Below are 13854 nucleotides of genomic sequence, written 5' to 3' on the forward strand. Positions count from 1 at the left end.
TTTAAAAGTTCTAAAAACCTGAGACTGTGAACCAGTTGGGGAAAGAGCAAGTAAATGGCAGGAGCTTAAAATATGAGAACTCAATAGTAGGAATTGAGTCTGGAAGCATAATTATGAGCAGATCATAAGGCTTCCTGCATGTTATGTCAAAGAGATTTGATTTGAAGCTCCTTAGAATCATACACAGGATTTTAATCAGAGAAATTAAAAAAAAAATCAGACTAGAAAGATTGAGTTACAGAGTAAAGAAGGAATTAGAGGTAGGCAAGAACAGAAACAGAAAGATGAATTAGTACACTAGAAATTATGACAATTTCCATGATAATAATACTGAGAATTACCTAAATCAGATTGATTCATGTGGGAAGTAGAATTGATAGAACTTAGTGATTGATTAGACTCAGGGGCTAAAGGAGAGTGTCTTAGTCCTTTTGGGCTTCTGTAACAAAATTCCACAGGCTAGGTAGTTTTTAAACAACAGAAATTTATTTCTTACAGTTCTGGAGGTTGGACATCAGAGATCAGAGTGCCAGGTGAGAGCTCTCCTCTGGGTCAGACTTCTTGTAGTTTCACATAGTGGAATTTGCTAGAGAGTTCTCTGGAGTCTGTCCTATTTAAATAAATTCTACTTATGAGGTTGCCATCCTTATGACTAAAGCACCTCCAAAAGGCCCCATATACTAATAGCATCACCTTTGCACCTTTGGGGGTTAGGGTTTCAACATGAATTGTGAAGGGACACAAGCATTCAGATCATAAGAGAAAGAATCATGATCAGCATTGTCTCTGAATGTCTGACTTCAGATACTAGGTTAATGTTCTTTTCACTTGAAATGAACATGGGAGGTGGAAGAGATTGGGATCTGGGGACAGGTTTAGTCAGTTGTGAATATGGTCAAGGTGGCCTAAATAAAGATGCATAGTGAGGAATTAGATTTAATATATGGATTAGGTCCCATCAGTTTATACATGAGAGATAAAAAAATTATGCAGATGAAGTCTTCTGAGGAGAGTCAATGGAGTAAGAACAGCAGAAGACTAAAAACAGAACGTGAAGGAGTGGTAACTAACAGTTGACACAATGATTCAGACAGGAACTCTGGAAAGGGGCAGATAAAACATAAGAAGGAAGCAGAAGAGTATCAAAATAATACTAGAGAAAAGAATTTGAAGAGCAATCAACAGTAAATTCATATGAAAAAAGACAAAAATGTTCATGAGTTGTGTTTAACATCAAAAGCTAAGCATAGAAAGAGCAGATTCAGCGGACGAATTAGCAATGATTTGAAATGTCAGTAGAAATAAAGAGGTGGACAAAGAATGAGATAATTCTTTCAATATAGGCTTTAAAGTGAGCAAGACAGAACAGTAGCAAGTCTGGTTAAGAGATGGGAAAATCTGAGGCAGTGTAAATGTGACTTCAAAAGAACAAAAAGAGAAAGTAGTTAAAGAGACTGAAGAGAGATTAAATAATCAACTAGCATTTTATTTTCTTATTCTCCTTTGCAAACCTGTGAGTTTTCTGGGCATTGGGTCCAGACTGAACTAAGATATCGTAGAACCATTGGTAGATTATTGGAGTAATCTGTATTTTACCAGTAACTTGTAGTGTATCACTGTTAAATGGGCATTCCAACAGGCATTATTCAGAATCAAAATGAAAAATAAGCCAGAGAAACAGTCCAATTTGCTAACAATTAGTACACCAAAGATTGTGAAATTATGAGGCAAAAACGTAAAATCCAGGTGTAAACCAATAGGAATGAACATTAGGAAAAAAAAAAAAAAACTAGCAGAAATGAGAATAAAGAATGGCGAGGTAGAATTCAGAGTGATTTCCTGAGCTAACTAGATATTGATAACCCTAAATTTTAAGACAGTAGCTGAAAGATGCAGCAAGTTCTCAAGTCAAAAAGGGCAGTGTGTGATTGTTATGGACTGAATTGCAATCCCCCAAAATTTCCGTGTTGAAGCCCTAAGCCCCTCTATGACTGTATTTAGACATAGGGCCTTTGGGAGACAATTGAGGCTAAATGGCGTCAGCAGGAAAGGGCTTTGATTAGATAGCATTAGTGTAGTTAGAAGATGCCATGGAGCTCACTCTGTCTCTCTCACCTAGGAAAAGGCATGTGAGGACATAGAAAGAAGGTAACCATCTGTAAGCCAGGAAGAGAGCTCCCACCATAAACTGAATGCTGCTGGACCTTGGTCTTGAACTTTCCAGGCTCCAGAACTACAAGAAAATAAATCTGTTGTATAAGCCATGTAGTCTGTGATATTTTGTTATGGTAGCCAAAGCAGACTGAAATGCTGATATTTACATGTGTAGGGGAGGAAAAGGCAGCCTGTCACACCATATAGAAAGCAAATTATTACACTGGAAATCTGATGAATAGACTTCAAAAATTTCTACTCACTCCCATTGTGCACTATTGATTTAGCTTGTCTTTTAATTTTGTCATTGAAAACATTTTTCTCGTTATTCTGGTATATGAATAATTATACTTTTATAGAATATCATATTGGTTTGTTACAGTAGGACATTGACCTTTCATTATAGTAGTTGCCAAGAAATTAAAGAATTCCTAATATTGTGCAAAAACATTAAGGCAGATGCAGTCATTAATTAGTTCCTGAGATCTGTTTACCAGAAGATTCTGGGGCCAATGTTGTTTTTCAAGCCAGTTGGCAGTATGTTTGCTAAAGTGTTCTACCAATATATCAGAAAAATAAAATATGAGAGATTTAGAATATTGGATCATATTCTTAAGCCTATTCAAACAATATAAGAATATATGATAGTTGTGATCAGTGTCAATAATTAATAGACATTCAAATAAATTTCAAATACATCAGTAATACTTGTTTTTACCTTAAGGGCTTCCCCTCATATTTGTAAACATTTTTAAAATGTTAAATTAACATGTTGTTAATTTTTTCAAGTTTTCTTTAATTTTCTCCCAGCGATGTTTTATAGTTTTCAGTTTGTAGCCCACTTTTTGTTAAATGCATTTTGTTTTATTTTTTAAAATGCTATCATAAATTATGTTGAATAAGACACAGCACCTGTATTACCTCTGGTCACCAAAAAGTTTGTCTAGGTAGCATGGAGGTTGACAGAATCAAGAAACTACTAAAACCTGGGTGTGTAGTAGAAAAGAGTTATCTCATTTTGTAGATTGGTATCATTAGCTTTCTAAAACCCTCTACTAAAATTCATTGAGAGATTGATTAGCTTAGAAGCAATCTTCTTGGTTTTGAATCCTGCAGAATAGAGAGGTGTGTTCGGGTGATGCAAGATCCACAGGTTACTGCTGAACAATTACATATGACTACATATGACCCAAACACATAGCAGGTTGTTCCCAAGGGGTTAGCTAGCATGATGGATTGGATAAAGGCTGCTATAAAGTTTGTTTACCCTGAGAAAGAGAATTGTACTTCCTCTTCAATATATGCCAAGTAGAACTCCCCAGATGAAGCAATTGATACAGTGTATATACAAACCATGCTGGATTGGCTTTATGATGATTAGATGCCCGTCCACTTAATAACCCTCACCCAGGTCATGGTAAATGCATGATTAAGGAACGCTTTTTCATGATCACCACATGTAAACTAGCTGCTTCAAAATCAAGCAATGATAAAGAAAGTCATTAGATTGGGTGTGTCAACTTCCTCTTATGAGTCTTAGAAATGCTAAGAAAATTAGAAGGAATAGTCAAGGACTTCCCCAGCAGGGTGGAAATCTTAACATCTATTAAGGAATGGGATGAATTAAGCAGACACTGATGGGGTCAAAACAAAAGTCTTCATGCAGCGTGGTGGTGTGAACTGATGGGAGCTCCTCCTGGTAGCCTAATATTGAAGGGCCCTAAGAAAATACTCTCTACTTACCCTAGTTTGAAGAAATTTAAAAATCCAAAAGCCAAAAAAGGGCAGTGAGAAACCTGACCTTGAACTGTCAAATTGATGGTTTGGCAAATTAAGAGAATGAGGATTGCCAAAGGGTCCAAGTTCTCTGAAGGCCATATAGATATGTAGAAATAAAATGGCCAAGGGTGGAGATGAAATTTCTGGGACTCCTTGACCTAGGACCCCAATGCACTATGATTCAAAAAAATTTGATGAAGTCGAATAGGGGCTATAATTAGATTGGGATGATATGGGGATGTAATGGCTGATGAGATTATGGTAAAAAAAAAGTTTGGAAGAAAATTAGAATTTTTGAATAGATTTTTATGTAAGGCAGTTGCATCTTTTACATTAATTTATTATTGGGATGGATATTATGTCTGACTGGTGAACACTTCCCCTTCTAAAAGGGGTATCATAAAACTGAAGTCATGTAAGTTTGCCCTTCAGTCAGTATTAATGGGACATACTAAATGGCAATATAGAGATATGCCTGAGTCCACATAGGTTGTTACTTTGAAACAATATCAGATACCAGGCGGACAAAAAGAAATTGCCACTTTAATTAAGGCCATGTTAGAAGTTAAAGTTCTAGTACCAAAAAATTTATTGTACAACAGTCCTGTGTACCCTGTGAAAAAAGGCAGATGGGTTATGGAAACTAACAGTATATTATTGAGCCTTGAATAAAATAGTACCACCTATAACATCAGCAGCCACTGATTTGGTTTCATCAGTGGGGAAAAACTATACCGCAAATTAAAGGAAACCAGTACTCAATGATTATTTATCTTACAAATATTTTTTTTCTTGATCTTGGGCTCAGAATAGCCAACTGCAGCTTGTCTTCATGGGAGAAAGATTCCAATTTACATTTGCTAAATTGCCATAGGATTATTTGAATTCACCAGTTTGCTGTCAAAATTTGATTAGGAGGGATTTGAACTTCATACAGGTCAGGAGTCATGATAATATCAACTGAAGAGGAAGCTATGACTGAAGAACCCTGTGAATATACCAAAATCATTGAATTTTGCACTTCATATGGGTGAACTGCATGGGTATGTGAACTGCATGGGTATGAACTGCATGGGTTAATTTATATCTCAATAAAAACATTATATAAACAAGAGCAATACATTGGTGCATTGAAATTGATTCGGGGACATTTTTTAATATTTCTAACTTATGTATGAGAAAAACATGTGTTGGATAATATTTACATTTGTTAAAATGTGTTAATGAATTGTGTTCTGTGAAAAAAAAATCAGAAAAAGTAAAGATGAATTGACTATGTATCAAAAACTGGATAAGAAGATCATAATGAGGATAATTTATCATCCAAATTAAGATAGTTTTAAATTTTATGGGGGTGTAATTTGTAGTTATGCTGGTACAATAAGTGTAAATTGGGACTCTTGGGCAAACCAAGATATATGATAAGCTTAAACTACACATGCTAATGGGTATGGGCTTCCTACTAAATTTAATGAACATCCATAGGATAAAATAATAGGAAAAAAATAACTTGATTTATATTTTAGGATCATTGCGATTATAAGAAATATAGTGAAGAATGGATTGGATTTGAACAGTTGACAAGACTGGCCAATAGAGACAAGTTAGGAGGATGAAGGAGTAATTCAGGCAAAAGAGAACAATTTCCTGAAACAAAATGGTTTTAGTGGGAATGGATTAAAGTGGAGGACTTAAAAGATAAGAGTAGATGTATTACATAACAGTTGTTGATTAATGGTAAGGAGACCAACTGAAAGAAAAATTTTGACGACAAAGAGAACAAACAGTTGATGGAAATGTAAATGGGTAGAACTTGGAACATAGAGAAAATAGATCAAAGGAGCTATTTTACAATGATGTTACAGTTATTGCAATTATTCTAGGAGCAAAAATTGGATTTTCATTGTGATTACAAGCAATGTGGGGAGCCTCAGTATGATGGTGTCTGACAATCAAAATAGATAGGTCATTTCCTGAAAGTAAAAAGTGGTTAAGAGGTGGGAGGAGACTAGAGAAAGTTGAAGTTATACTTGAAATGAATGATGAATGGTGATTGTTGAGTAGAAATAAAAAGGATAGAGATTTAGTACTTTTGGATAAAAATCTAGTACTGCCTGGGACTATAAATTTATACAGGCAGCACACTTGCAGTTATGTGTTTTTTTTTTTTTTCACCAGCACTGTATCAGTTCAAATATAGTAGGAGAGAAGAAAATCCAGAAATAAGATATAGTATTTGATGCAAAACAATGACAACAGCTGAGGCTGAAATGATGAACTCTTTTGCCTAAGTTAGATGGGGAATCACTGAAGACACAGGAGAATTGACTGAGAGTAATGCGTCAAAGGCTAGTGGGCTTAATAGAGTCAAAGCATATATCAAGTGAGATTTCAAGTATGAAAAGATTATATTTGGGTATAGGATTATTGATTTTAATATCTATGAGGTTTATCAGTCATGGGTGTTAAATTATAAGTTGTGGTTTTGGAATTAGGTAACAAGAGCAGAGTTTTGATCATAGGTGTGGTGTATTGGTTTCCTAGGGCTGTCATAACAAAGTACCACAAACTGGGTAGCTTAAACAACAGGAGTATATTGTCTCATAGTTCTGGAGGCTAGAAGTCTGAAATCAAGGTGTTTGCAGTTGGTTTCTTCTGAGGGCTAGGAGGGATAGATCTGTTGCAGGCTTGTTGGTGTCTATTTTCTCCCCATGTCTCTTCACATGATTTTCCCTCTGTGTCCCTTATAAGGACACCAGCCATATTGGACTAGGGTCTGCCCTTATAAACTTATTCTAACTTGATTACTTCCATAAAAACCTTATCTTCGGGGGCACCAGGGTGGCTCAGTCATTAAGCGTCTGCCTTCGGCTCAGGTCATGATCCCAGGGTCCTGGGATTGAGCCCCGTATCAGGCTCCTTGCACAGCGGGAAGCCTGCTTCTCCCTCTCGGACTCCCCTGCTTGTGTTTCCTCTCTGGCTGTGTCTCTCTGTGTCAAATAAATAAAATCTTAAAAAAAAAATAAAAATAAAAACAAAAAAACAAAAAAAACCAAAACCTTATCTTCAAACAAGGTCACATTCTGAAGTACTGGGGTTAGGTACTTGAACATATCTTTTTTTTTTTAATTTTATTATGTTATGATAATCACCATACATTACATCATTAGTTTTTGATGTAGTGTTCCATGATTCATGGTTTGTGTATAACACCCAGTGCTCCATTCAATACGTGCCCTCTTTAATACCCATCACCAGGCTAACCCATCCTCCCACCCCCCTCCCCTCTAGAACCTTCAATTTGTTTCTCAGAGTCCATAGTCTCTCATGGTTCGTCTTCCCCTCCGAATTCCCCCTGAACATCTTTTCTGAGAGGACACTATTCAATTCATAGCATATATGATATAGGGAGTTCGCAAAATAGGAGGAAAGGGTGATATCTCAGAAGTCTCATAAAATTGACATTACCTGGGACACATGAAGTTCTTGGGATAGAGAAGAAGCAAGTTCTCCAGCAGCTGAGAGATACTTTCTCAAGTAATGAGGTGGAGACAAAAAGGATAATATTCCTCAATAACATGGCTTTTAAATCTGTGAAGGTCTTACACTGTATGGGTGGTAAATGGTATTTGAAAGTAGGTTGTGGAGGCAGAAAGTTGCTGACATGACTTCTCAACTCTGAAGTAACCAGGATAAAGGAGAATAAGCGGAAAGACTGAGAAGCCTACTCAGGCAGTTGTGTCAAGAATGACAAGTTTCCATTTGGACAAGGAGGGATGGGATATTTTTGTGGAAGATGCTTAAAGTAAAGGTGATTTTTTTTAAGTATAAAATGCAGGTTCCAGATTGCAGCATGGAACATTTAGAAAGGGAAGGGAAGGGAAGGGAAGGGAAGGGAAGAGAAAAGAAAGGAAAGGAAAGGAAATTGGATCAAAAAAGCAGATGTACTAAAATGGAGGTGAAGGGAAGAGATTAAATTATCATTAGTGACCAAAAATGACAAGGAAAAGGACAAGATGGGTCTTCAGGATTTTCAAAGTATTAGTGCCAAAATTCCTGTTTTTGGATTCTTTGGGCTTCCTAGGTACTCTGGGTTTGGGGAAGAGTAGTAGCCTGTGAAGAAGAGTTAGTGAATGTGAGTGAGATGGAAAGCTCCCCATAAAAAAGCTGGAGTCAATTTTGCAGCCAAAACAAAAAAAAAATCCAATCTTTAATAATGATAAGCGGTAGAATTAATTAACCATATTTCCTCTATTCAAAGTCATAATTAATTGAAAAAGTACCAATGATGTAAGAGGTGTTTAGAGAAGCAGGGGAACAGTGGAGGGTTGGCGTGAGATATATGTGAGAGGATTAGTGTGAGCTATAATATATGTGAAAATATTTCTTCTAACTGATGAAATATAGACATTTTAAGAACCCTAATTCTGTACTGCAAACAGCCACTGAATCAGGTTAGAGGAGGTAAAAAGGTGACTTCTCTGAAAGGAGTTAGCTGAAGCAGGGAAGTCTACATATTGAGGTTCTCTGCAAAGAAAACTTTTTTCTCTTTTGTCTTTGTTACTCTTTTTTTTTCCCCAGCTGGAAACATGAAATATTTACTCACACAAAAAAATTTATAAGTCTTACAAATCATTTGTATGAAAATGTCTTGAAAAAAATGAATCTTTAATTTTTATTTTAATTGGGAAATAACTTATGAATACGTAGAGCTCAGGAGTCTATTGGAGGATAGAAAATGTGATCCTGTTCTGACAAATGGGGCTGCAAGCAACACGATTCAGAGTAGTAAAGGTTTTTTTTTTTTTTTTTTTTTAGATTTTTTTTTTTATTTATTTATTTGACAGAGAGAGACACAGCGAGAGAGGGAACACAAGCAGGGGGAGTGGGAGAGGGAGAAGCAGGCTTCCCTCTGAGCAAGAAGCCCGATGCGGGGCTCGATCCCAGGACCCTGGGATCATGACCTGAGCCTAAGGCAGACACTTAACGACTGAGCCACCCAGGCGCCCCTGGAGTAGTAAAGGTTTTACATAAGGATGTGTATAGCCTCAAATTTGGATGGAGTGTGAGGAAGTGGTTGACATCATCTCAAAACTTTGAGACACTCCATATATGAAAATTTGAAAAAGGATTCAGAAGGCCACAAGGAAGTGATGCTTCTAGGGGTAATCTGGTTTTGATAAATACAACATACAGAAATCATTTTGTTAAAAGAACTGAAATATAGAAGGAGAGTGAGTCCTGAGAATTTAAATTGTCATCAAAGTAGAAAGAGTTGGGATCAGTGTTCTGCTCACTTCTTTCCAGTCAGATGATAGAAGGGGAAAATCATTATGGGTTTCAGATGTAAAAATCCATTAGACACAGTATCTTCTGGACAGGATTGCATTTTTAAAGAAAGTTGCTCTGTAATTAAAGGGTTATAATGTTGGGAACGTAGGCCCCATATAAGAATACAATATTTTTTTTTTTTTTATCAGAGAAAAGAAGTAGGGATAGTAGTGAGGTGGTTCATTCTCTCTCCTCATCTTCAAAGACCTCTGAAAATAGGACAGGATGAAGTCTTTTTTTTTTTTTTTTTTTTGATATTTTATCTATTTATTTGACAGAGAGAGAGAAAGAGCAAGAGAGGGGACACAAGCAGGGGGAGTAGGAGAGGGAGAAGCAGGCTTCCCGCTGAGCAGGGAGCCCGACGTGGGGCTTTATCCCAGGACCCTGGGATCATGACCTGAGCCGAAGGCAGACGCTTAACGACTGAGCCACCCAGGCGCCCCAGACAGGATGCAGTCTTAAGAGCACAAGTGAAGTAAAGAGGATTAACCACAGACAGGGACTACATTGGTGGTGAACAAAATTCTTAAGTGTCCTGGGGCACCTGGCTGACTCAGTTGGTACAGCATGAGACTCTCAATCTCAGGATTGTGAGTTCAAACCCCATGTGGGTGTGGATCCTGCTTAAAAAAAATAAAAATAAAATACTTAAGTGTACATTTGGGCACTGGATTACTTGCTTGGTGGTACAGGAAGCATCTTTAAAACAGGAGTTATTCAATTTTTGGCTCAATCATTGATACATATGTGATCAGGATAGCCTTCAGACAAACATAAATGAGGATGGGTTAGAATCAGCACTGGAAAAAATGGCCTAGGGAGGAGAAAATGTTATTCTCCTAATGGGTAATCAACTAACTTGTGCCATTAAACCAGAACATTAAAGAGTATAAGACTTCTTGTATCTTGATCTGCTGACAAGGAGACAATTCTTATACCTGAATTTGAAGAGCATTTAACAGCATATGAAAATATTAATGACAAGTAATTAAGTGGAAACAAGAGATCAGAATTCTTAATGTATTACCCAAGGTCTGTAAAAAGTTTTTACATACAAGCAAAGAAAAAGGACAGAGGTAAATGTTTAAAATTATGATAATATAGAACTTTGGGAAAATATACTGGACTTGCATAAATGCTATTCTAGGTGTAACTCTAAATGTCTGAGAAACATGAGATTATTCATTCTAACATATGTGTTTTTAAAATATCTTCAACAATACCTTTTCACCAGAACTTGCAAATAAATGAATCCCTATTATTGTAAAGATGAAACTGAAGTACTTTAAATTGCAGAGGTTCACAGAGCAAAATACATAAAAAAAGACGAATGCAAAATAGCACTTTCAATACTGCCCTCTAAAGAGAGAAAGGCCAGTGTTTCTGAAATAAATTTCTAAATTTAAAACGTATTTTCTGTATTCAGAATTTTGCATGTGATTAGAATGAAAGGAAAATCTCAAGAGAACAAAACATGAAGTAAAATGTGGACATTTGAGCAATTATCAGAGGAGACAAGACTTGAACCTAAGAACATTTTCTCAAAAGTAATTTTTCAGCTGTTAGATATCAAAAGAGGCCAGGCTTATTCTGTGTAAAGCAAGACTTCAGAATCCTGCTTTAAAAACTATTCCAATATGGAAATAATTCTTTATATTTTGTAGCTTTATGAATTCTTTCATCTAAGAATCTCAAAAAGGAAATGAAGTAAGTGCAATGATTGAATTTTTTTTGAATATTAATGACCTCAAGAAAAATGGAAGCAATCAAAAAGAAATACAAGTCTACTATAATGAAAGCCACTTTTTAATGTTATACATAAAGTTTGCTGGATAGTTATTGAAAAGTGAAAGCTGATAGCTATTGTTTTGTTCCTGAGTTTGTTTCTAAGGAGCATAATTATGCTACATGAGCAGGGTGGAGATGTCTCAGAAGGGAGCATGTGTTTTATTCTAGCAGGAAGCCATCGCTTTTATACCTATCAGAGCACTTGTATTCATGAAGTGTTTCCATATTAAAGCATAGAGTAACTGCATTCAGGATTGTTTACAACTCAAGGCCTCAAATAGAAAAAATAAAAAAAAAAACACTTTTTTTAAATCTTAAAATGCTGCACTGTTCTTTATAGTCAAGGCCACTATTAAGTAGTAACACAGTGGCCTGCAAGATGTGATTTACAGGCCTCTAAAAGTTCCATCTGCTCCAAAATGAGAGTCATATATTTAAAACAGTTTATTAGGTAGCCATCTTCATCTAACCCCCTTCTGTCAAGCAGGGCCTCCACTGCCTTAGACAGCACTTCCTCCAGTCTGGCTCAGCCTCGAAGTAGAGCAAAGGGTTTGACGAGCATAGAAAGTGCTAGATTTTACCTGTCTACTCTACTCCTGGCCAAATGCCTTTGTACAGTGCACGTACACAGCAGTATTCACAACACCCCGTTGCCCTACAGTTAAGAAGTCATTGTCAAAAAAGCCATCTGAAAATGCAAATTACATTACCTAGGAAGAGATAACACATATGTTTGAAGTTATATTAAGGGCTTAAATAAAATCAATGGCTTTTAAACTTTAATTACACTCCTGAAATGTTATTTGCTAGAATATATTACTGCTCACAGCTCTATTTCCCATAGAAGGGAAAGGCATTGGCTAAATTCCCTGAGAAGGAAAAGCATGGAAGGAATACTTGTGGGTGGCTCACTGCTTCCCGCTGAAGACTTTAGGTACGTAACTGAATATGGGGGATAAGCTGCACATGTGTAAATCAACCCTTCTGGGCTTTCTCTATGAAGTTTTCAGGACCACATATCCTCAGGATGCACTTTTTTTTTTTTTCTCTTGAATTCAGTAAACTCCCCGTCCCTCTGGGGATGCCTCTGACTGATTAGAGCAACTTAATTAAAAAAAAAAAAAAAAAAAAAAGTGAAGGGGATATATATGAGAAAACATTTAACTGTAGATCTAAGTCATAATTTCTAATTATCTTATCACTACAAATTTGACTCCTGTCTTATGTCTTAATTGATTCAGAAGTTGAGAGGTAAATAGAAGGTATTATTACACATTCTCTAATCTTCAATACTATTTTTTGATAGTAATCACTAAGATTACTTTTCTCTAATCATAAACTTTTTTATTTTTCAATTGCTTTGGATTTTAGAAAACATTTAGATATTGGTAATATCGCAGCATTATTACTTTGTAGTTCTTACATTTTCAGTATCAATTTGTGAAAAGTTTTATGGTTTGTTACTCTAGGACAAGTATAAAATTATTTGTACATCTTGTAAGCAGCTGTTAATCAAAAGAATTATAATCAATAGCTTTCGGTATAATTAAATGCAAAGGAGGAAAGACTAGAGTATTAAATGGAAAAATATAAAAATTTAAAACAGTAGAGAAAAAGAGAAAACCAGCAAAATCTTCCCCATTTTAAAACCTTGCCAAGAAATTCCTACCCTGGATTGTCAGTAAACGGCCCATGCTGAAAAACCAATTTATTTGAAAGGAAGAGTTAATTATTATATAATTAAAATGGAATGTCCAGTAATATTAGAATCTCCAGATGCTATCCATTTGCAAAAGAAAACCATAAGCAGTAATGTAAAGTCAGAAAATCTGTATCACAGAAAGGCATGGTGTAGATTTATGCCTGTCAAAACAAAATAAAGAAAACCAAAATGAGCTTTGAAAAAGAAGGTCTGTCCAGACCATACCTGGCTTTAATGATGAGAAAGAAACTCACTAGATGAATTATCAAGTCCTGCATGTTTATTAATAACATAATTTTAAATCTGATAATCTAAATCTCCATAAATTATCAAAGGGAAAGTAAATAAAGTCTCTGCTGACAAATGAGGGAATGTGTTTATGCCACCTGAAAAAAACACACCCAAAGAATGGTAAATATTTCTACATTTCAGATGAATCAAGGAACATAGGAAGATCAACCTAAAATCAAGCCTGAAGAAAAATGAACTATGTACATAAACGCTTAGCTATTTTCATTGGGTAAGGTTTTGTGATTCTCCTGGAGTTCTAGACAAATAATATTTGATCTGAATTCAAAGTGAGAATACCTAATCCTGTATCAGCCATTGCTGGCACCATAAATTCTTCAAATGATACCGCCTAAGAATTCACTAAAACTATGGTTAATTTCTCATGAGAGACTATGGACTCTGACAAACAAACTGAGGGTTCTAGAGGGGAGGGGGTGGGAGGATGGGTTAGCCTGGTGATGGGTATTGAGGAGGGCACGTTCTGCATGGAGCACTGGGTGTTATGCACAAACAATGAATCTTGGAACACTACATTAAAAACTAATGATGTAATGTATGGGGATTAACATAACAATAAAAAAATTTAAAAAACTATGTTAATTTCTACCCCACTGTTAAAAAAAGATATATATGTATGTATATATGCATACATACAATTGTCATCTGTATAACTATATTTTACAATTATACAGCTATTTTACATATATTAAAATTACATATATTTTTGTAATGGAGGGGTAAAGTTCACTGTTACTAAGCATTGGTTAAGGAAAACAAATACTTCTACTCAATGTGGAACATTCATGAAT

Source organism: Phoca vitulina, unplaced genomic scaffold (assembly GCF_004348235.1).
Source record: "Phoca vitulina isolate PV1807 unplaced genomic scaffold, GSC_HSeal_1.0 scaffold3, whole genome shotgun sequence".
Taxonomy (NCBI): domain Eukaryota; kingdom Metazoa; phylum Chordata; class Mammalia; order Carnivora; family Phocidae; genus Phoca; species Phoca vitulina.